At 35.6% G+C, this 22,217-nt stretch overlaps 1 protein-coding gene across 1 annotated transcript in view; it reads left to right on the plus strand.

Annotated features, from left to right (window-relative positions):
* The window catches only part of LOC150080805 (bleomycin hydrolase), a 163,088-nt gene that overhangs the window by 40,642 nt on the left and 100,229 nt on the right, over window positions 1-22,217 (plus strand). The window lies entirely within an intron of this gene.

Here is a 22,217-nt window from a genome sequence, read left to right on the forward strand (position 1 = left end):
ATATGTGTAAGGTAACAAATTTACCAACATTTTACAAATACGTTACTTCCAGAAGTCCAAAATTTGGTTATAGTACAGTTTCTCCTTTTGTAATATTTTTGTAATATTTTTAGGGATATCTTAGGGTTTACAGTTCACTGGTTCTAGATTGCATTCATGGAGCATAATCATTTATATTATTGAGCAACAGTTAAAAATTTCAGTAAAAATGTGATGAACTTGTATTTTTTAATGCTGATTTTGAATGTCCAGTCTCTTGTTCCTATCAGTATACACAAGTTATGTCATATTTTAGTTTTTATGGACCAAAATCTGTCTACAGATATTGGTTGGACTGCTGATTGAGAAGTTCTGAAGTCAGAAGTTTTCCAGATTTTGCTCTACAACGATTAGCAGACCTTTTAGTTCACAATCTGGCTATACAAAATATTATTGCCTTTTTTGTGCAAAGGAGACATTTGACCAAAACCATTCATTACAAAACTGATTTGCTCTCCCTCATGTGAATCTTGTTGCTCTCCTGATTTGCTCTCCCTCATGTGAATCATGGAAAGATGAACATAATGAATATTTTCATGAAGTGAATATTTCATGAATATTTTCATATTACCCCTAGAGAAATGTTATCAAGGAAAGTGGAAGTCCTAGTATGCTGGCAGGCCATTGCTGGATTTTGATCAGAGAGGCTCCTAATTATTACAAAAGTAAAAGCAAATGAAAAAAAAATAAATATATTTTCACATCATTTATTATTGTAATACTTATTAAAATTTCATTAAGTTTTTCAGTGAGCACAATCTGCATTCCTCTATAAGAATGCAAGTACTAGGCAACATCCAACTTAAAATTTGGATTCAGCTCATCAAATCCATGAGATGCATCATATTTCAGGAAATAAAAAAATCAAAACTTAAAATTTATTGCCTAATATATTCAGCTCAAAAAATAGAAAAATCAAGGAAAAATTTGTATTTTCAGTGATTTTATATGCCATCCAAGAGCTCTCAAGATACTGCTAATATAATCAAAGATTTTTATGGATATTAAAGATTGTTTGCCATAACATTAAAAATAGTATGCCATAACACAGTGATCTTTTACACAAAGTTTGTGTGAAAGGTCACTGTGTTATGGCATACTATTAATGTTAAATAGTTAATGTTAATAGTATAAAATAGATTACCCTGTGTAATCTATTTTTCTTTTTTATTTTATTTCTTTTTATAGTATAAAAAGAAAAAGGCAATTTAATCATGACTTTTGAAAATAATTACATATTTCTTTTTTCTCAGTGACTTGGAGATATCCAGTTACTCTGAGGATGAGTGTGCAGTTCCTAAAGCCATTAGTGATAATTAAATTTTGCTTAAATTAAGTAAATATTTAAATAAAATAAATATTTCTTTTTTAACAACATAGAGCAATTTGTATTCCTTACACAACTGCCAACTTTCTAGTTAGATTCCATCTTTTTTATTCAGTTTTACCTGTCTCCATCTCACCATCATAATATAGTTGGTTACAAAGTTAAAGACAGAGTTTGCAAAAAACAAAGGTTTTTTTTAAAGTATTTCCTCCATCTTTTTCTTTTCTTAAATAAAAAATGTAAAATTACATTATAATTGTAGTTTTTTTAAATTTCTTCAGAGTTCTCTTGTTTTTGTTAATGAATCAGCTGTCAGGTGTGCTAGTATACATACAACAAGCATGGGATAATAGGCTTGTCTGTAATGGGCAATTCATTACATAGTACTTGTGTGGTGTGAAGCTAATTAATAATGTCTATTAGTAAGATGTCAAAGAAGTATGATGTAAGAAGACATCCAGACATTCGCAAACAAATACTTGTAAGGACAGCATGCAGATGTAAAAATTGATTTTGTATTTTGTGGTGACACTATCCTATGCAGCAGATGTGATGTTTATTTGCATATTTTGTCATAGAACATAATCTTCCTCTGAATTGTGTTGATTATACAACAGTGTCATTCAGAAATATGTTTGCTAAAGTGAAATGCCAATAAAAAAAAAGTATGGTTATGGAAACACAAAAACAACAGACAGTGAAATTTCATGGATAGGAAGAGATGTCTAGATGGAATTTTATAATGATGCCTAATGTACAAACTTTGGTTTGTTTTAAAAATTCAACTGTTCAGTAATGATGCAAATAGTGTAAATTTTTCATAGTTTGAGATTTTCTCTGCTAAAATTTTATTAGTCTAACAAGTACACCTTTTGGCAAATCTTTATGTCGTCATCATCAGGAATTTTCCATTGCGCAATGGGTTTTCCTTGACCTAAAAAAACTTCTATTGTTCTAGTCTTTTTTGCCAGTTCTCTGTTTTCTGTATCTTCCTCTCTCAGTCCTCATCTTTCCATGCCTTTTCGGAATCCATCCATCCACACTTCCCTTGGTCTTCCTTCTCTTCCTGGTTCCACCCAATTCATAATAACTTTTGGAAGTCTGTCCTCCATTCTGCTGGTATGTCCATACCACCTCAGCTTTTTGTTTCAATTACCTGGATTATATCAGTTTTCTCTTCCATCACTCGTTGAATCTCTTAATTTCTTATTTTATCCAGTCTCAATTTTCTTGCTGATCTTTTGTAGTAGTCCATTTCTCTTACAAGCAATTTCCCCTATTGTCTTTTATTCACCGTCCATGTTTCTGCCCCATAGAGCATTATGCTCTATACTGTGATTTGGTAGATAAGTCTTTTTGTTTTACTGAGTATATTCCTACTCCAAAGGATTGCATTCAGCATACCTATCACTTTTCTTCCATTGCTAATTCTCTTCTCAACCTCCAGTTTGGATGATCCATCAGCTTATATTATCTATCCCAAGTATTTAAAGTTATGCACTGTTTTAAGTTTATATTCTTCTATCTCCAGAACTTCTTATGTTTTCATATTCTGTCTTATCATAATTTATCTTTAATCCCCATCCTCTATATGTCTCCACCAATTTCCTGCACATATACTCTGCATCATCTATGTCTTGTGCAATCACCTGATCATCAGCAAACAGTAAGTTGTTAGCAAGTCTTTTATTGTGTAAATAGGTCACAGCTGAGCTGTTAGCTCTTATACCTCTGGGTACCCTCCCTCCAGTGAGGGGCTAAATAGCTTTTAAATGGTGCCATCTGGATGCTGGTGTTAGTCAACTGAAAATAAGTAACAGCAGGAAAACTTCTGTGATGGGGAAGTGTTACTTATTTGAACTCGTGGAAGGTTTCACAATATGAGATTTCATAATAAGGATGCCTAACATACAAACTTTGGTTTGTTTTAAACTTCAACTATGTAATAATGATTCATTTGCACTAATAATGTCATAATTAATTATGTGACAAGTTTCAGAAAGGTTCTGTTCTAGATTTCTTGGCGTTTCTTTATGAATTTGTGTATGCTGGTTCTGAATATGATTTGTTTTTTGCATAGTCAGTAGTTTGCTTAGAAATAAATGAAAAGTAAATATGCAATAATACTATATCAGATTTGCTGACTGTTTATCTACACAAAGCGAAATGTCAAAAAAATAGAATATTACTCTTTGTTATTAGTAAACAGCAAACTAAAAATATATTGTGAAAACCCTGCTTGGGTTAATGGAAAATATTTTCCTTGAAAATATACATTTGAATGTCTTTATCTTTTGTGGTCATTGTGATCATCCTGAACCAAGAACCAGATATAGCCACCTATCATAGCTTAATCCTACCCTTCTTGGTACCTCTTTGTTGTTGACTGTATATTCTGATGGACTCTCTGTCTCCCCTCCCTCTTCCTTTTTATGCTCTTCACTAACAGTCATCTCAATTTGGTGCGAAAAAATGCAAGTAATGAGAGTGATTGAATTCCTCATCCCATTTTTCTGTAATTTTCGATTAACTTATCAATTAGTGCATTGTAATTTTCATTCTCAATGTCAACCAAGAAAGCCATTCACTATAAGGCAAAAAAACTGCCAGGCATTTTGCTTGAAGTTCATGAAGCTAACATCTGTTTTACTTTTATACTAATAAAAGTGCCACCTTCACTTTCATCAAAAAATTTTGGAAATAGATTGTATGTGATTGAAAATGTCACATTGAGGATCCAATGCTTTAACAGACCAGCCCCTGTTTGATATAGGAAACAAGACTTTAATGGAACCAAGGGACTATTTACTACATTATATGTACTAAGCTGCAACTGAATTCTGGCAAATCTTTCTCTTCATGTCAATCTAGTACCCTGCTGTCCCAGAGGAAGCAGGGGGGGATACTTGTGAAACTACCCTGTAAGCACTAGAAGAAACCCCAGCATCTTAAACTTACTGAAGATATCCCTTTATGCTGGTCATACTTTATCTTCTCTAACACACGTTTCACATTTTCATAGTCTTTAATTTGAACAGAGTGCACAACAGGAATTGATGGGGGCATATTCCCAGTGTGTGAAGCAATACCGCATTTCAAACTATTACATGAAATGCATATGAAAAATGCCATTGATTGTGACCGATAGCAATTTCTTTAGAATTCAGACCAATCAAATCAAAATACAGGGATTCTACAACATGTAATGTAAAAGTGACATGTCTTTTTTTTAAATGCAGAAGCCTTGTAGCTGGAATCCAGTATATTCCTCATCCTTTAAAATGGATGTCAAAAGCTCTGAATTGGATTGCATTACACCCAGTTCCTTCACTAAGTCCCTCAGTTCTTGATGATTAATGAAATGTAGCTCTACTTGAACAGGCTTCTGAAGTATTATTCCAATTATCCTGTTCATTAGATTTGTCATCCAGTTCTGAAGAGTCTTCTTGGAAAGTGGATTGAGAGTTGGCAGGTCTACATTGCATGTAACTGGGGTGCCTCTGTAGCCAGGTGGGCAGGAGCAGCAGTGCATAGCACACGCTCCTTGATTAGACCGGGGTTCGAGCCCATGCCCACCAAATACGGAGGATGCAGAAAGGTCAGGGAATGACCACTGCATATCCCCCTGGAGCAATATGGCCTTAGCTGCTAATGCTCCTAAAAACCAAATAACAAACAAACAAACAGCATGTAACTGGAGCAACAGAGGATGGTATTTGGGATACAGTACAAAGTTTGATTCATAGACTTTTTAAACTTTGGTATATCTGCCATACAAAACTAGTAGTCATCATGTTGGTTTGAGGGCTCTCTCCTTATTCTAGGTATAGCAAAAGGCATGCATTTATGACCACCACGAAACCAACCATATAATATTAACCTGCAACTCTGTATAATATTAACCTGTATCTACCACAGCAGAAATGAGGTGCCCGCAACTTGTCATGGTCACTCTTAGGCATTCAAAAATATGCTTCATATGTACTGAAAAACTTGATGCCACCAATGATAATGTGCACCTGCTTCAGATCTATATAATATCCAAAAATATACTACAGGCTCTTGCATATCACAGTATTGGTACACACTTATGTAATAATTATAAATGGCGTAAAAACATGAATTCAAGTGCTGTCAAAATATTGACACTATAAAAAAGCCAGTGACACCTGGATTCAGTGTACAAAGTATAAAATAAGAAAAAACAAACAAACACAAAATAAGAAACAATTAAATATGAACAAAAATGTTTGTTACATAGTGTAATAATAATTTTTCTTAGCAAATTATTTACCATTAGTGTAACACAATAGTAGTAAAGTATTATAATTAAAGGATAATAAGCAAAATTAATAATAATTAAAAAAAATTTTCTATTTATACTCTGGTTGGCTGAGGCCAGGAGAATTTACAACTTCACTGTAACTGTTTTTATTGCAGTTGACGTAACAGCACAGCATCTAATAATAGGCTGTGCACTTTTTGTAGCAATAAGGGCTTGATCTTGCAATATGCAAATATGTTACCCAAGGACCACAACCAGCCAAAAAAAAAAAAAAAAAATTCTGTTTATACTCTGGGGCAACTGCATAAGGGCAGAGAGGAGCTCACAAGATAGAGAGAATACAAGAATTATACCATATTCACGTGCACTTTTGTACCCTCCCACTTGACCACTTGGATATGGAGGCTTAAATAAATATCTGTTTATATGCTGGATGGCCGAAGCTAGAAGAATTTACAACTTCATTGTAAATTTTATGCAGCTGAAATAACAGTGCAGCAGCTATCAACGAGCTGTGCACTTCTTCTGGCATCATACGGGCTCAATCTTGAAATGTGCAAAATTGTGTCCACACGTTATCCCAGGACTGTAGCCTGTAGAGAGTAGTGCACTAAAGTACAATAAGTAAAGGTCAAAAAATTAGAAATGGATATAACTATGGCAATATAGGCAGCTCTAAGACATAATAGGCAGTAGTTGTGACCTACTGCACATACAAGTCACCCCGATAAAACACTATTGAATCTGATGGAAATTATTAATAAAGCTAACTCCAGTACTTAACATATCTTTCTCATGTGTCATGAAATAACCCATATCTGTTTGATAACCCAGTTGAGTAGATAGCTATCAGCCATAGGATCATGTACAACATTCTGTTTATAATCAGTTTTATAAATCTTACTGGTGCACTAAGGTATTTTAACCTATACCTCGATTCACCTCACTCCTAAAAAGTATCACGTATATATTTGGTTTGGGTGAGAGAACACTCGTAAATCAGATTATAAACAATTTGATTTGTAAACATAATTCATTATAGTATGCTTAAAATCAAACAATGACCATCTTGTCTCAAAATGAAAGATAAAATTACCCTTCTCCCATTGCAGAACATCAATGTTATTAGGGCAGTGGGAGAAGGGTAATTTTATCTTTCATTTTTGTAACCTACTTTGTAGGTTACAAAATGTGATTTTCAGGATATTTTCTTAAAAAATAAATACTTTTCGTTAAGCAAGCACTTTTTTTATAAGCAAATTTCATTCAAAAAATTTTTTTTTAACCTTTATGGGCTGTGTAAAATTAATTAAAGCACAAAGAACACAATTACTACTTACTAATTACACTAATACTTATAAATTTGGTAAGTTTGAAGCATTATCATGAAATGCTGACATATGGGTTTAAGAAAAACATTTTGATATTGGGGATGCAGAATTTGAATGTAATTATAACCTGTACAAAAAAGGAAAAACACGAATGGGGAGCGATGATGCTTTTAGTGAAGAAGAACATAGATTCTAAAATATAACTGGTAGACACAGGTTTCCAGTGTAATATTATGTCATTCTGGTATGACATAAATGTTGAGAAAACAGAAGTGAAAATTGAAGTGTGTTATAAGCCAAAATGACTGTGATGGGTGTAATGATCAACTATATAGACAAATAGAATGGGGGATTTTAACTTTCCAGATGTCAATTAGAGCTTGCGGGTTAACAGCACACTTAGTAGTAAGACATTTTTCAGTTTGCTGATGACTGCTTTTTGAACCTATATGTTAGAGAGGCAACAAGAGGCATCAATGTCCTTGATGTCCTGGTTATTGACAGTGAATTATCATGCATTAATAACCTAAAAGTAAAAGAATGTTTAGGTAGCAGGGATCATAATATATGGGTGTGGGATTTATTTAAAGAAATAAATACTGTCAAGGGTAAAGGAAAGGGTTTTATTATAAAAAGACTATAATGGGCTCGGACATTTTTTAAACTTTTTTCAGTGGGAACACCTGATTTTGATTTTAAAAAAAATGCAAATGCCAAATGGGAAAGTGTTCAGAGAAGTAATAATAGGGGCTACTAAGTATTTTATACCAACTGTTCAAGATTTAGACCAAAACGAATGTTACATGAACTGATAAACTTAGTGGCAGAGAAAAAGTGGCTATCCGATTGCAAGGGCATACAAAATCCTAATTACAATAATTAGGACTTTGTATGCCACTTTTGAGAATGGAGGAGGGATAAATGAAGATATGAATTTTTTTTTTGCAAATACAGAAAAAGTCTTAATTCCTTGCATCATTTAGCTTTTATAATACTAAATACTAGTAAGCACAAATAGTGTGTAATCAAGTTATTCAGTGGGTTAGACAGGTTAAGGCAGATGATGAGATGTCTGGCTAAGAATGCAAAGAAAAGCAGCACAGAATTCTTTCTATATGCCTAGACCAGAAGGAAATAGATGATTCACATGATCCTATATAGATTGCTGAAAACCTGAATAAATATTCTGCATCTACATTCACACATGAAGAAACTTTTAGAGGTGGGGGTTAGCAGAAGTATTTCTAATGCAGATTAGGAGTTAAATGATTTTATAACAACAGAAAGGAAGGTGGAAGAGAAAATGCTGCAGCTGAAAGTGAATAGAGCACCTGGGGCTGATGGAAGCTGTCCATTTATATTAAAAGAAGCTGCAGAAGTGGTAGTTAAGCCTTTAGACATGGTGAGAGTGTTCCTAGATTTAGGTGATGTGCCTGCAGAGGAGATGTGCAAGTGCATCTCCTATTCACAAGGATTCTTCAAGACCCTTTGGGCAGATGGCACCTAGAATAAGTGGCCTCTGCTGTATCTCTCTACTACCAAAAACCCTCACATATAAAAAAAAAAAATTCCACTCAAAGTGTAAGTAGATAATACTGAAGGTACTTAAAAAGTACTTTTTATAATAATTTTGATCTGTACAAAAACAAATAAATGTATACAAAACTGTACATTTAACCTCTGAATAATATTACTTCTTACATTTATAATTTCCTCCCCAACCTCAATTGTGATTCATTATTCTGTTATCTAGTTCTTTGTAGAAAGAAAAAACACTCGTAGTATGATTTTTAGAATTATGTTGTCAATACAAGTACAGTCAGTCCTCGTATAGCACGATAGTTGTGTTCCTAGAAACCCTAGTGCAATGCAAAATTGTGCAATATAAACAGGCCCTATGGGAAAAATAGGGTTAGGTGCCGACCACCCAAGATTGAACACACATTTGTAACCAAAACATTACCAAAAACAATAAATTATTGTAATAAAATATTGCTAATGCTTTTGCTTCTATCGTAAGAAAAATTTGATTTTTGTTTGATTTTCTATCCAAACAGATGACAGCCGTTCCATCTCTTCCAATTCTTTGTGTCTTAATCTAATGGATTTTAATTACACTTTGAGTTGTTCCTGCTATGAAAGTTGTTTTTATTTTTTCTGCATTCTTTGTAATTCTCGGCGTTGCCTCATTTAGGCCTGTAGCATGTGCAATATCACATGGTCTTTCATTTCGCTCAAAGCATTTCACAATTTCATATTTTATCTTTATCGACAGAGGCAGACTGGCCATAAGCCTTACCAGGGAAACCCCAATGGGCTGGAGGCCAGTGTGATTTTGGCTATAAACGCTAGTATGAGGCCACCACAAATTTTCTCAGGTAAGAAGTTTTGACCCAGTCCCCCTGTTTATCGATATTACTTTTCTCTTTCTCTCTGAATCTGTAGTGTCTTCACCAGGATGCTTCCTTTTCACACCTTTTAAGTATTTTACTCATTTTTAGGGAATAAAGCCCAATTACAAAATGAGGAGGCACACTTGATACACATAAACAAAAGATGCATGCGTGTAGCAACTGAATAAACAACATCGTAAAGGCAGAGACACACTATGAACACCTCACTGGCTCACATTTTACTAAAGCACATTTCTAGGGGTTACTACCATAAAACAATTTCCAGTTGCGCTCCTGCTAGTGGAATCTGTTATAAACTGGTAGTAAACTCAATCTAATTGCATTTGCGATAATACCGATAGCTGGGTTTTTACGTATTATGGTGAAATGTGTTTCCCCTTCACTGATATAAAAAACATAAATACAATTTCAGAATCTTCTCTTCACCTATCGTGTTGCATTCAGTTGGGGTGATTCTGCGTTCAACTGCCATTTCTTGTAAACACAAAAGCAAACCGTGCATAAACGAATTCGGTTCGTGTTATATACAATATCGTTCCTCTATTTATAAATCGTGTATGATCGAATTCGTGTAGTGTAAATATGTGTTATACGAGGACTGACTGTATTGGTATTGAAAATATAATGCAAGAAAACAAAGTTAGTACAGCACCAGCAAAAAACTTTTTTTATTGCTTCCATAATTTGTCCAAACGCATTAAAGCTATTCAAACTATCACCTCCAGGACATTGGGTGGAAGTTTATTCCAACAGTTGGTTACTCTTTGATCCTTGTGGCTGCCATAGACCTTTTCTTAGCTATATCAAGCTGGGCTTGCTACTTGGGAATCTGAAATGCTGATGGAACTGATATTCAGATGACACACAAGTCAAGTGGATCTAACTTCAGCAAAGTCCGGTCAGTCTGACACAGCCAAATCCTCTGCTTGCACCTTCACGATGGTGGGACTGTTATAACCCTGGGTATAACCCCCCCCCATGTGCAAGTCCTGAAATACAGCAACTAGTATACTGGAGGTGACCACCCAGGTGTGAACTAACAAGCAAGGGTTGAGATGTGTCGTTCACACCACACAGAGGAATGCTGCCCCTCTGTGTTACCTGGTAATACTAGGTGGTAGATGATTCTCATCAACCAGTGCAATACCACCACTTTGCTTATTGGTGACTTGAAATGGTAGAACCCATGTTTAGTCTCCAGAGAAAAGCTTTGGCAACCCTTCCCCCCCCCTCTCTTCCATCATGCAGTATGATTGATGATTTTTGAGGTTATGATAGATATCCTGGTGAGATCTAATCTTCCTTACATTTTGGGGGTACAGCTCTAAAACGGTGTTGCAGGCTGGCCACCAGATAGCCCACTGGACTCAACCCTCCAGTCCTATTAGTAACTCTAGAAGGCTTCCGGTTCAGCTAGTGTATAACCTTGCTGGTCTCAGTTCCAATCTCAGCGAAGTCCATTTCCATTTACAGTCTTCAAACCCATGTACTCTTTCTGACAGAATTCCAATTATCAGTTGATTCAACCACTGCCCTCAGTTGTCCAGATTATTTGCTGTATGATTCCTTTCACTTCAAAGGTGGTACTTGTGCACATATCCACTGTGATATTCCTTGTCAGAGACTTATTAATTTGGAATCTCCCCTTTACAATCTTCTTTGGCTTAAAATCTGTCTACCACATTTTGTCAGATTCATTTGTTGTCCCTATCATTCTCCCAACTCCACTAATCACTTGGAACTGTTTGACTTCCTCTCTTTGAAACTTGACTTTCTCCAGTCCAACTTTCCTAACAGTGTGGTAATTTTCCTTGGTGATGTTAATGTTCACAACTCCATCTGGCTCATGTTTCTAGTCACATGAACCCAGCTGGTCAAGATGCTGAGACTTTTGCTGTTATTAATAACCTCACACAGATTGTTCATTTACTTACTAGAATACCAGACTATCCTAACCAGACAGCCAATACTCTTGATCTTTTTCTCACAAACAACCCTTCTAAGTATATGGTTGAGGTGATTGTCCACTAGGTATCACAACTTGGCGATGGTCTCTTCTTCAATGGAGCCTTTCTGTCCTAGTCATTCCCAACTTTGTGTTGTTTGGCATCTTGAAAATGGGATGATCTGCAAGATCTCTTTTCTTCTTTTCATTGGTCAGATTACTGTTTCAAAACTTATGCCAACATTTGCTCAGATTGTGTCAGTGAAATTATTCTTGTAGGGATGAAATCCTTATTCCACACCACCTTAAAATCTTGTCCTTTATCAAACCTTGGTTTTCCAATAAATGTGCTAAGGCTCTTCAAGAGAAGAATGTTGCATATTGTAATTGGCTTGTTTCCAAATCTCCAGTTTCATTTTCTGTCAATACCAAAACTCACAACAATTCTAAAGCAGTTATTAATCAGTCCAAACTATATTTCGAACAGGCTAAGAGTAGAAAACTTGCTTCTTGTCCAAATGGTAGTTGAGCAGTCTGGTCTCTTGCTAAAACTATTTTGATTGCAACTTTTGCACATCTCTATTCCGACCTCTGTCAAACCGGATGGTTCTATTGCCACTTCAGGTCCTGGGCGCATTATAGCCTTAGTTGCTGATGCGCCAATAAAACCCTATCAACCAACCAACCAACCAACCAACTAACTTCAGGTCCTGATGATATTTCTCAATTTGTTCTCAAAACCTGTGCTCCTGAGCTTACTCCTGTTCTGTGTCACCTGTTTTTTACTTTCTTATTCCAAAGGAGTTTTCCCTTCTGCTTGAAAATTTGCTCATATCCAGCGAGTTCCTAAAAAAGGGGTGACAAATCTTTCTCATCCAGTTATTGTCCCATTGCACTTCTACTCTTTCTAAAGTAATGGAGAAATCAATTATCTAGAAACCTTCCCTCTGATCAACGATCGCCAGTATGGATTCCATCAGTGTTGATCCACTGGTTATTCTGGCTTATGTTACCCTCTATGGACAAATTCAATGGAAAAGTTTGGTGAAACTCAAGCAGTTGCTCTTGATATTTCAAAGGCTTTTGATCATGTTTAGCATAAAGGTCTTCTAATTAATCTTCCGTCTTATGGCTTGCCAACTGTTTTTTGTAATTGGGTATCCAGTTTTTCTCTGACTGCTGATGGTAGATGGTTCTCTGTCTTCTAACTTATCCATTAATGCTTGACCAGAAATCCTATCCATTGTTTTGCTGATGATAGCACATTGCATTCCACCTTCCAGTTTCAGAAACCTTACCCTGCACAAATAGCTTCAACTTCTCGAATATCCACTACCAATTCCTTAAATGCTGATCTCCAGTGGGGCAGAGATAACTTAGATGATTTTAATCCTTTTGAAACTCAGTCTTGTCTTATATATTGCAAAAAGAATTCTTCTGCTCCAATGCTTATCTTTGATGTCACTCTGATTTCTAGGCATATCTCTATTGGGGATTACCCTGACTTCTAATGTCTCTTGGCACATTACAGATATTGCTTCCTCTCCATCTAAAAAACTGGGTTTTCTCTTTCACTCTCAGCCTTACTTTTCTTCCAAACACCTGTTCACTCTGTACAGTTTGCAATTTCACCCTACTATTGTTCCCATATTTGGGAACAATATTCCATGGTAGGGTAACACCGAAAGCTCCCAGGCTTCTAGATTCCATTCAAAAGAGGTCAGTCAGGTTAATTGACTGATCTTTTATAGATGATCTGTTTCTGCTGCATGACTTTTCTATAGATACTTCCATTGGCACTGTTCTTTTGTATTGTTTTTTATAATTCCTACTCTCTCTCTCTCTCTCTCTCTCTCTCTCTCTCTCTCTCTCTCTCTCTCTCTCCCTCCCCCCCCCCTAACCAGTCAATGTCACATGCTGCAACCAGTTAATGTCCTTTTAATATCGAAATTCAAAGTCACAGAACTAACTTTTTTTCTCCTCATTTATTCAGTCAACTTATATTTTCTGGAACAATTCATGCAGGTACTAAGTACTATAGGTTCTAATACGTCTCGTGCTTGGGGTTCTCATATAAAAAAAAAAAAAAAACAAAAAAGCTCACTCCTGCATTGCCTGTCTATGACCTCCAACAGTTTATCTAGTTTTATCTTGAATTTATTGACTACTTGACACTAACATTTTCTGAAATCTAAGTATATGATAACAAAAATAATTTTGATGCTACTACTTGGATTTCAGAAAAGCTTTTGATGCTGTTGAACATAAAAGATAGCTGTACAAATTGGAGCAGATTGGCATTATTATATTTTAATTATAATAATATATGCTATAAAAACAGTAAGAAGGTCTAAAAACAGTAAGAAGCCCAACAGTGCAATACCTGTTGGCCCCCACTCATCACATTAGTTGATGAATAGCAGGGGCCATTTATAACTACTCTGTCTTGTACCTTCTATCTATCTAGTAGCTCTTGAATGCCATATTGCTCCAGTTTATACATTTATATTATATCACACGATTTTTTGTTATTTGGTTTTTAGGAGCATTAGCAACTAAGGCCATATTGCTCCGGGGATATGCAGTGGTCATTCCCTGACCTTCCCGCATCCTCCATATTTGGTGGACACGGGCTCGAACCCCGGTCTAATCAAGAAGTGTGTGCTACGCACTGCTGCTCCTGCCCACCTGGCTACGGAGGTGCCTAATATCACATGAAAAATATATGAAAAGCTTTACTGAAATCATAAGTATATGATGTCAAAATTATTCTTTGCATTAAGTTTGTTTGTAACAATCTCAGTGTTCTCCACAAGATCTATCAAATGGGCGTACAGCCCTGTGACTTTAACTGACCGCTCGGCTAAAATTTAAGCGATTCTCGTGGTACCGTATGGTACTGCTCACTGATCTCGAACGTACTATGTGATTGAGATAAATGCGACAGCAGCGTATAATGTTAAATTAGACTCCAAAGATATCTGTCATTAATTGGTACTCCCATTCCATAACAGCTTCTTTTCCATTCTTGTAAAGCACATTCCAAGAAAACATTAAACAATAAAGGTGATAGGCTACATCCTTGTCTCAGACCCTTTTTTGGATAGATTGGGTTAGATAAAGTATTCCAAACTTTAATATATGCCACATTGTTATTGCACAATTCCCTAATCAGTTCCACAAGCTCTGGATTAAGTGACATAATTTGAAGGGCTTTCCATAATTCCTTTCTTGGAACGGAGTCATAAACCTTTTCTAAATCGATGAAGGCAAAAAAGGTATCTTTATTCTTTACTTTTCTTTTCTCCACCATTGTAGAACAAACAGATTGCCCACACAAGAATGACCTGACCTAAATACACTTTGTTCTTCACTTACCTTATCCTTTACCTCCTCTCATAATTTTAACTGAAGCACTTTAGAGCATAGTCTGGACATAGTGCAATTAAAACTTAAGCCTCTATAGTTCCCCGGATCCAGCTTATTTCCTTTTTTTATATATGGATGAAATATAACTTACTTTCCATTCATTTGGAGTTTTCCTTAGCTGTATGCATCTGTTAATCAGCTGTGTTATCAGATCGAAAAGACTTGGTGGTCCATATTTAATTAGTTCCATCGCTATGTTCCCAGAGCCTGGAGATTTTTTATTCTTCATTAATTTTGCACAGTCCAGGACTTGATGTTTTGTAATTTCTATCTCCCTATTATCTACTGACGGAGGGGTAATTATGCTCTGATACTGTGATCGTCTTTCGTTTATTATTATACTGGTTTTTATAATGTTATTATAATGATTTTCCTATGTTGGCATATCTATAAAGTTCTTATTCGATCGAGATTCATTTGTTTTCAGTGCTCTCGAGCTTTGCCAGACTTCAGATGACTGTGTTCCTCCTAATGACCTGTCAATTCCTTTATCTTTTCTCCCATGCTGTATTCTTGGATTCAGTAATTTTCCTTTTAACTGCTCTATTGCACCTTTTGTATTCTTCTCTATTTTCCTGATTTTTATTCATTAACCATTTGTCATAGGCTCTTTTCTTTCACCAAACTCACTACCTCCTCATTCCACCAATACTTGTTGCTTATATTTGTGATCAATTAAGCCTAGTGCTTCGTTAGCAGCCTTGTGTATGGTGGTTTTAATGCCGTTATATAAGATATTCACCTCTTCTATTTCTCCAATGTGAGATAATTGTGATCTCCAATGTGTGATCTTTAATACTGTCCTGAGATAGTAGTTCCAGTTTATAAGCAATATTTTCTTGTACTATCCTATTGTCTTTACTGACCGTTAGGTCTCACTTGCCCTTATTCTGGTATTTGAAAAATATATCTGCAATCAGCAGGTAATGATCTGACCCGCAGTTGGCACCTCTCATTACCCTGCAGTCTTTTGTTGTCCATACCGACTTCTGGCGAGTAATTATAAAGTCTAATTGATTTCTGCTGGAGTGATGGTCGCTCCCATGTATATCTGTGGATGTTTTTGTGTTGAAAAAAGGTGTTAAGAATTTATATTATTAATTCTCTGAACATTTCCTATTTGGCATTTGCATTTTTTAGCAAAATCAGTTGGTCCCACTAAAAAGAATTTAAAAAATGTCTGAGCCCATTATAATCACCTTTATGAAACAAAGCCCCTTTCTTTACCCTTGACTGTAATTTTTTATTTGAGTAAATCCCACATCAATATACTATGAACTCTGCTGATAATCAGATCAAAAATATTGCTTTCCCTAGTTGCCTATCTAATATGTAAAAAGCAGTTGCCCAACAAGTCAAATTTTTTCCTACTAAGTGAGCTGCCAACCTATGAATTCAAATAGACATTTGGAAAGTTAAAATCCTCCCCCCCCCTCCCATGATCAGATATTCTAAACTGGCAACCTGTCTACAAGTTGTACTGTTTTAGAATCTGTTTTTTTTTTTTTATTGAAAGCATCACAAAAACATCACATCTGCCCTTTCTGTACATGTTATAATCATGTTTTAGTTCTACTTTTCTAATATCAGAGTGACACTGTCATAATGTCAGCATTTGATGACAACTAGAACTTCAAAATCATCAAATTTATATATTACACTCTTAGCTTTAGTGTATAAGCAAGTATTTGTGTGCTTGTGTATGCTTTTAATTACTCCTATGTGGTCATTTTGACAGCGGTGCTATCAAAATTATAATGCTTAAAAAAACAAACAATCATTATTTGAATGAAATTTTCATTATACTAAAAATGCTTGTTTAACCACCTAAGTCTGGTTTAGTCTGGTTTACCTTTTCTAGTTTACTTTATAGACGTCGGTCTTATGAGATTGTCACATGTGTCTTCATCTTAATAATGCTTTTGTTTACAATTCATTTAAAACCAAATTGTCACATATGTGCTCCCCCCCCTCCAATGATCAAGTACTCTGAAGGGGGGAAGGTAATTTATTCACCATTTTGAAACAAGTTGGATACTGTTTGATTTAAGCATCACCATAATGAACTATGATGTTGAAAAGTTGTTTATAGTCAAATCCAAACCAAATGTCTGATACTTGTTTCAGTGTGGGGGGGGGGATTAGCATGTACCTTAATTTGGGTAATTCTGTTTTAATATGCCATCTTAAAAAAGATGGCCACCACTTGAAATATAGGTCAAATCATTTGAAATGCTTCTGTTTACAGCCTGATTGAAAATTTATAATACTTGGTTTACAATGCAAAGTTGTCTAGTTGTCTTACTAAAATAATCTTCGTTATGATCTGTTGACCCTAGAATCTGATTAACTAAAAGAAATTTTAGTTTCTGAATTGCTATTATTTGCCAGTTTTCATTATGATAATATGTAACTACGATACCTACTCTCAGAAGAAAAGCTAATTTTATTTTTATTTTTTGTTATGTTGGCAATAATAAAGTGATAAAAGCAAATATCCTTGCTTAATAGCGAAAAAAGATAATGTCCTAGTCAAAGAAATATTTCATGTTTATATTTACAAAAAGTTACGTGCTTGTTGATATAAAAACTTGTAAAACAAATATTGTCTGTAATGCAAGTTTGTTTTACAAGCAAATTGCATAATGCCATGAATAGTTTACCAGTTATTTCTGTTAATAATTATCAGGTTAAAAACCTGATAATTTGCATGGGATGCAAATTATCAGGTGATACAGAAACCTATGGTAGATATAAATTAGTCTGTAATAAAGAGGCGCCTCTGTAGCCAGGTGGGAAGGAGCAGCAGTGCGTAACACACGCTTCTTGATTAGACCGGGGTTCGAGCCCGTCACCACCAAATATGGAGGATGTGGAAAGGTCAGGGAATGACCACCGCATATCCTGGAGCAATATGGCCTTAGTTGCTAATGCTCCTAAAAACCAAATAACAAACAACAACTGTAATCAAGTCACAAAGGAGGTTGGGCAAGCTAAGGCAGATTATAAGAAGTCTCTGGCAAAGAATGCAAATAAAAACATCAGACTTCTATGCTTATATTAACAGTAGAAGGAAGGGGTTTGAATCACATTGGGCCATTTGATGTTTGTGGGTTAACTGTTGATGGCCCTGCTCAGGTTGCAGACAAATTGAATAGGTATTTGCATCTACATTCACACATGAGGAATTCTTTAGGGATGGGGATGCCAGAAGTTTACAAACTCTAATGAGGAGCTAAATGAAAGGAAAGTGGAGGAGAAATTGTTGAGGATGGACATAAAAAAAAAAAAAGGCACATGGGATGCATGGAATCTATCCAGTTATATTAATGGAGGCAGCAAAGGAGGTAAGCAAACCCTTAGCCATAATTATGAGAACATCCTTTGATTCAGGGGAGGTCCTTATGGACTGGACATGTGTGAATATATCCCCAATTCATAAAGGGGGGTCAAAAAGGTGACATGAGTAATTACAGACAGCTTAACACAGGGAAAATAATGGAATCACTAGTTAAAGAAGTAATGCAGGACCATTTGGACAGGCATGCAATTATACTGCAAACAGCAGGGATTTGTCAAGGAGCAGTCTTGTCTAACCAATTTGATATGTTACAGTGATGAATAACCAAGGAACTTGATGCAGAAAATAATTTTGACATCATATACTTGGATTTTAGGAAGGCTTTGACACTGTTGCACATAAAAGAGTGATGTGACATTAAGGACAAGTTACTGCTATGGATAAAGGAACGGTTAAGTGGAAGAAGACAGAGTAGTTATCAGTGGTCACTGCTCTTCATGGACTAATGTTATTTGTGGGGTTCCCCAGGGTTCAATGCTGGGTCCATTTTTATTTTCAATATTTATTAATAATATTGATGAAGGTATGTCGTCTTAATGGCTAAGTTACAGATGATAACAAAGATTGGCAGGTGATTAACAACAGGCATCAGGGTGATATACTGCAACAAGATCTAGGAAAATTGGGTCGATGGTAGTGGTGAGCTGTGAATATTTTAACAATGGGCTCGCAGTTTTTCCAACTTTCTACCGAGTAAATTTGATCTGTCACGGAAGTGATGTCATCTGCTGTTTTCACCAGAGATGTTTCCCACGCTCGCACTACTAGTAGTGAGATTAGAGCCTGTGATGCATTTTTCGTGACTGAATGGCTAAGGAGCGGATTCAGGGGGGGGGATGGATGGGGCTTATTACGCCCTTAACCATGCATATAAACTTATGTGTATAATATTCCTAGGTCTATCTTTAAAAAAAAAAAAAAAAAAATGTAAAAACCTGGCCGTCATGCCTCCCCTTACGATGATACCTGGATACAATAGTGTCTGGAGTTCTAACTTTTTAGAATTTTTGAATAGTATGATGTCACAATCATACTTCCTGAAGCTACTACTGCAGTAAGTATGATTGCAACAAATCAAGTATTATTATTAGCTATATGGTGCAAGGAAGTCTGAGGTTTATGCTGCACCAGCCAAAAAAAAAAAAAAATTCCCGAGTTACTCTGAGAGAGAGAGAGAGAGAGAGAGAGAGTCAAAAGTAGAATGGAATCACCAAGAAAGAGAAGAATGATGATATCCAGCTCAGGACTACTAGTAGTGAGATTAGAGCCTGTGATGCATTTTTCGTGACTGAATGGTATGATATTTCGAGGCAGGAGCGGATTCAGGGGGGGGGATGGATGGGGCTTATTACGCCCTTAACCATGCATATAAACTTATGTGTATAATATTCCTAGGTCTATCTTTAAAAAAAAAAATGTAAAAACCTGGTCGTCATGCCTCCCCTTACGATGATACCTGGATACAATAGTGTCTGGAGTTCTAACTTTTTAGAATTTTTGAATAGTATGATGTCACAATGATACTTCCTGAAGCTACTACTGCAGTAAGTATGATTGCAACAAATCAAGTATTATTATTAGCTATATGGTGCAAGGAAGTCTGAGGTTTATGCTGCACCAGCCAAAAAAAAAAAAAAATTCCCGAGTTACTCTGAGAGAGAGAGAGAGAGAGAGAGAGAGAGAGAGAGAGAGAGAGAGAGAGAGAGAGAGAGAGTGTCAAAAGTAGAATGGAATCACCAAGAAAGAGAAGAATGATGATATCCAGCTCAGGACCCTGGGTGTGCCAAGCCCATACTCACTAGATGTGAGCCTCTGGGATGAGTATTTGTCATATGACAGCGACAATACATGTGTTTATCATATGACTGAACAATACAAGTATTTGTCTATATGACTGTAACAATACAAATATTTGTCAACAATTTTTTTTTTGCCTCGCATTTTCATTATATTTCATTGTTAGATGCCCCTAACAGCTGCATATGTTGCTTCAACTACAAGATAGATACTTCAGTCGATGCTGTTTTCCAGAGACATTTAGATACGTTGCAATTGCAAGTATACATCTCTTACTTTAGTTATCATAAATCCATTGTATCTTGTCTTTCAGAAATTATGAAAATTCTGAATGATCAATAAAATATTTACATTAAAAAAGCTCTTTTATTTCTTAATCAATATACAGTTGTGTCCCTGTATTCGCTGATTCAGTTACCCATGGTTAACCACAGAAAAAAAACTTAACACATACTACTCGCGTGTCTTATTATACGATGCTTCCCTTTATTTTTTACAATGTCAATTTTAAATCTAATAGCTTCCCTTTGTTATGTATAGTTTGGTCACCAACATTATAATGGTTCTTTAGAGATTTAACGGATGCACCGTTTTCAAACTTTTGAATAATTTCAAGTTTTTGTTTAATTTGAAAGCACAACTCTTGCGTTTGCCCATCATTTTTGCGATTTCTAAACAAAAAAAAAAATAGTTACTATAAAAAAAAAAATTCTAGTATCCTTGACATAAATAACGAAACAAAATTTGTCCTTTTGCGGTGACGGAACACAACAATCGACGCGATGCAATAAAACAAACTAAACATTTGTTTAGTTTGTTTTAGTCTCTTTTTTTTGTTTTGAGCAGTAGGTGTGAAGACAGCAGGGGTTGCAAGATAATAGGTACACTAATCTCCACCCATGACCACCAAATACGGAGGATGCAGAAAGGTCAGGGAATGACCACTGCATATCCTCAGAGCAATATGGCCTTAGTTGCTAATGCTCCTAAAAACCAAATAACAAACAAATAAACACTAATCTCCCAATGACGACTTATAACGCCGGTTCTTGTTGCTTAATTACAACTTGAAAAATATCTGTTTATACCTATTCTAGTTATTACTTGAATTTTATAACTTCTGGTTGATTTGTTTTTTTTTTTTTTTTTTAATTTGGAGTCTTGAAGTGTCCCGGTAAATCGAGAGTCTGCTGTACTTGATTATTACCGTCTAAGGCTGCCGTAGCCTAGTGGTCAGGCACGCGGGTGCACAAGTACACGTGCCTTGAGTGACCGGGATTCAAGCCCTTGACTGCTGAATACGGTGCTGTTTCTTGTATTCTGTCTATCTTGTGAACTCCTCTGACCGTTTGGTTGTCCCGGAGTATAAACAGAAAATTTATTTATTTATTTAATGTTGGTATTGTCTTACTGTGTGTTTAATTTATCAATTAAACTTTATTATACATATGGATGTACAAGAAAATCATGTTATATATGGGGTCAGCAGGTGTTTGCTTATATCTGCAGTTTCAGCCATCCATGGTAGGTCTTGGAACGTATCCCCTGCGGATACGGGGGGGTCTTACTGTATACAAATCAAATACCTAAAAGAAACGCGAAGGATGTTTCGCATAAACCAGCTACCACGCGTGCTTGGCACACATGCAACTTTTTTATTCATTTTTTTTTTTAACAACTAGGAAAATATAACGGTTACATTTTTTTCATGATAAAATTTTAATATTGCAAATAAAAAATAACATTAAATATTTCCCATATCACAAATAACATAAAAACTATCACAAAACATTCCACGATATAAAAACAAATACAGCTAGGTTGCGATTAATGCAAGTTCGAATAATGCGATATTCGATTTAGTGCCGAATTGTATAACGATACCAGGTCGCGTTTAATGCGAACCAAAATTCAGCTAGCCTCGTATTAGACGATTAGTCTCACATTAGATGCTGCTACACTTGTTTATCTTCACGTGTGCATGTGCTACTGCCTGTCATAATATACGTTAGTTTTCGTGATTTGTTTTAATCGTTTTAAGAAGTGCCCATGACAAAAGGAAGATTCCTTCAGATAAAAACACTACGAGCGCAAAAAAGAAGAGGCTCGTTATTAGATTAGAGCAAAAAATTGATGTGATTGAACAACATGAACGCGGTCATAGCAACTCTAAAATAGGACGAGATGTTGGAATGCCTGAATCTACAGTATGGAATATTATAAAACAACCAGGGGAAATAAAAGAAAAATGTAAAGTTGCATCAGCATTTTGTGGTTTGCAAATATCTA

This window comes from Mastigoproctus giganteus, chromosome 9, assembly GCF_048544385.1.
Source record: "Mastigoproctus giganteus isolate SK-2022 chromosome 9, ASM4854438v1, whole genome shotgun sequence".
In the NCBI taxonomy this organism is placed as follows: domain Eukaryota; kingdom Metazoa; phylum Arthropoda; class Arachnida; order Uropygi; family Thelyphonidae; genus Mastigoproctus; species Mastigoproctus giganteus.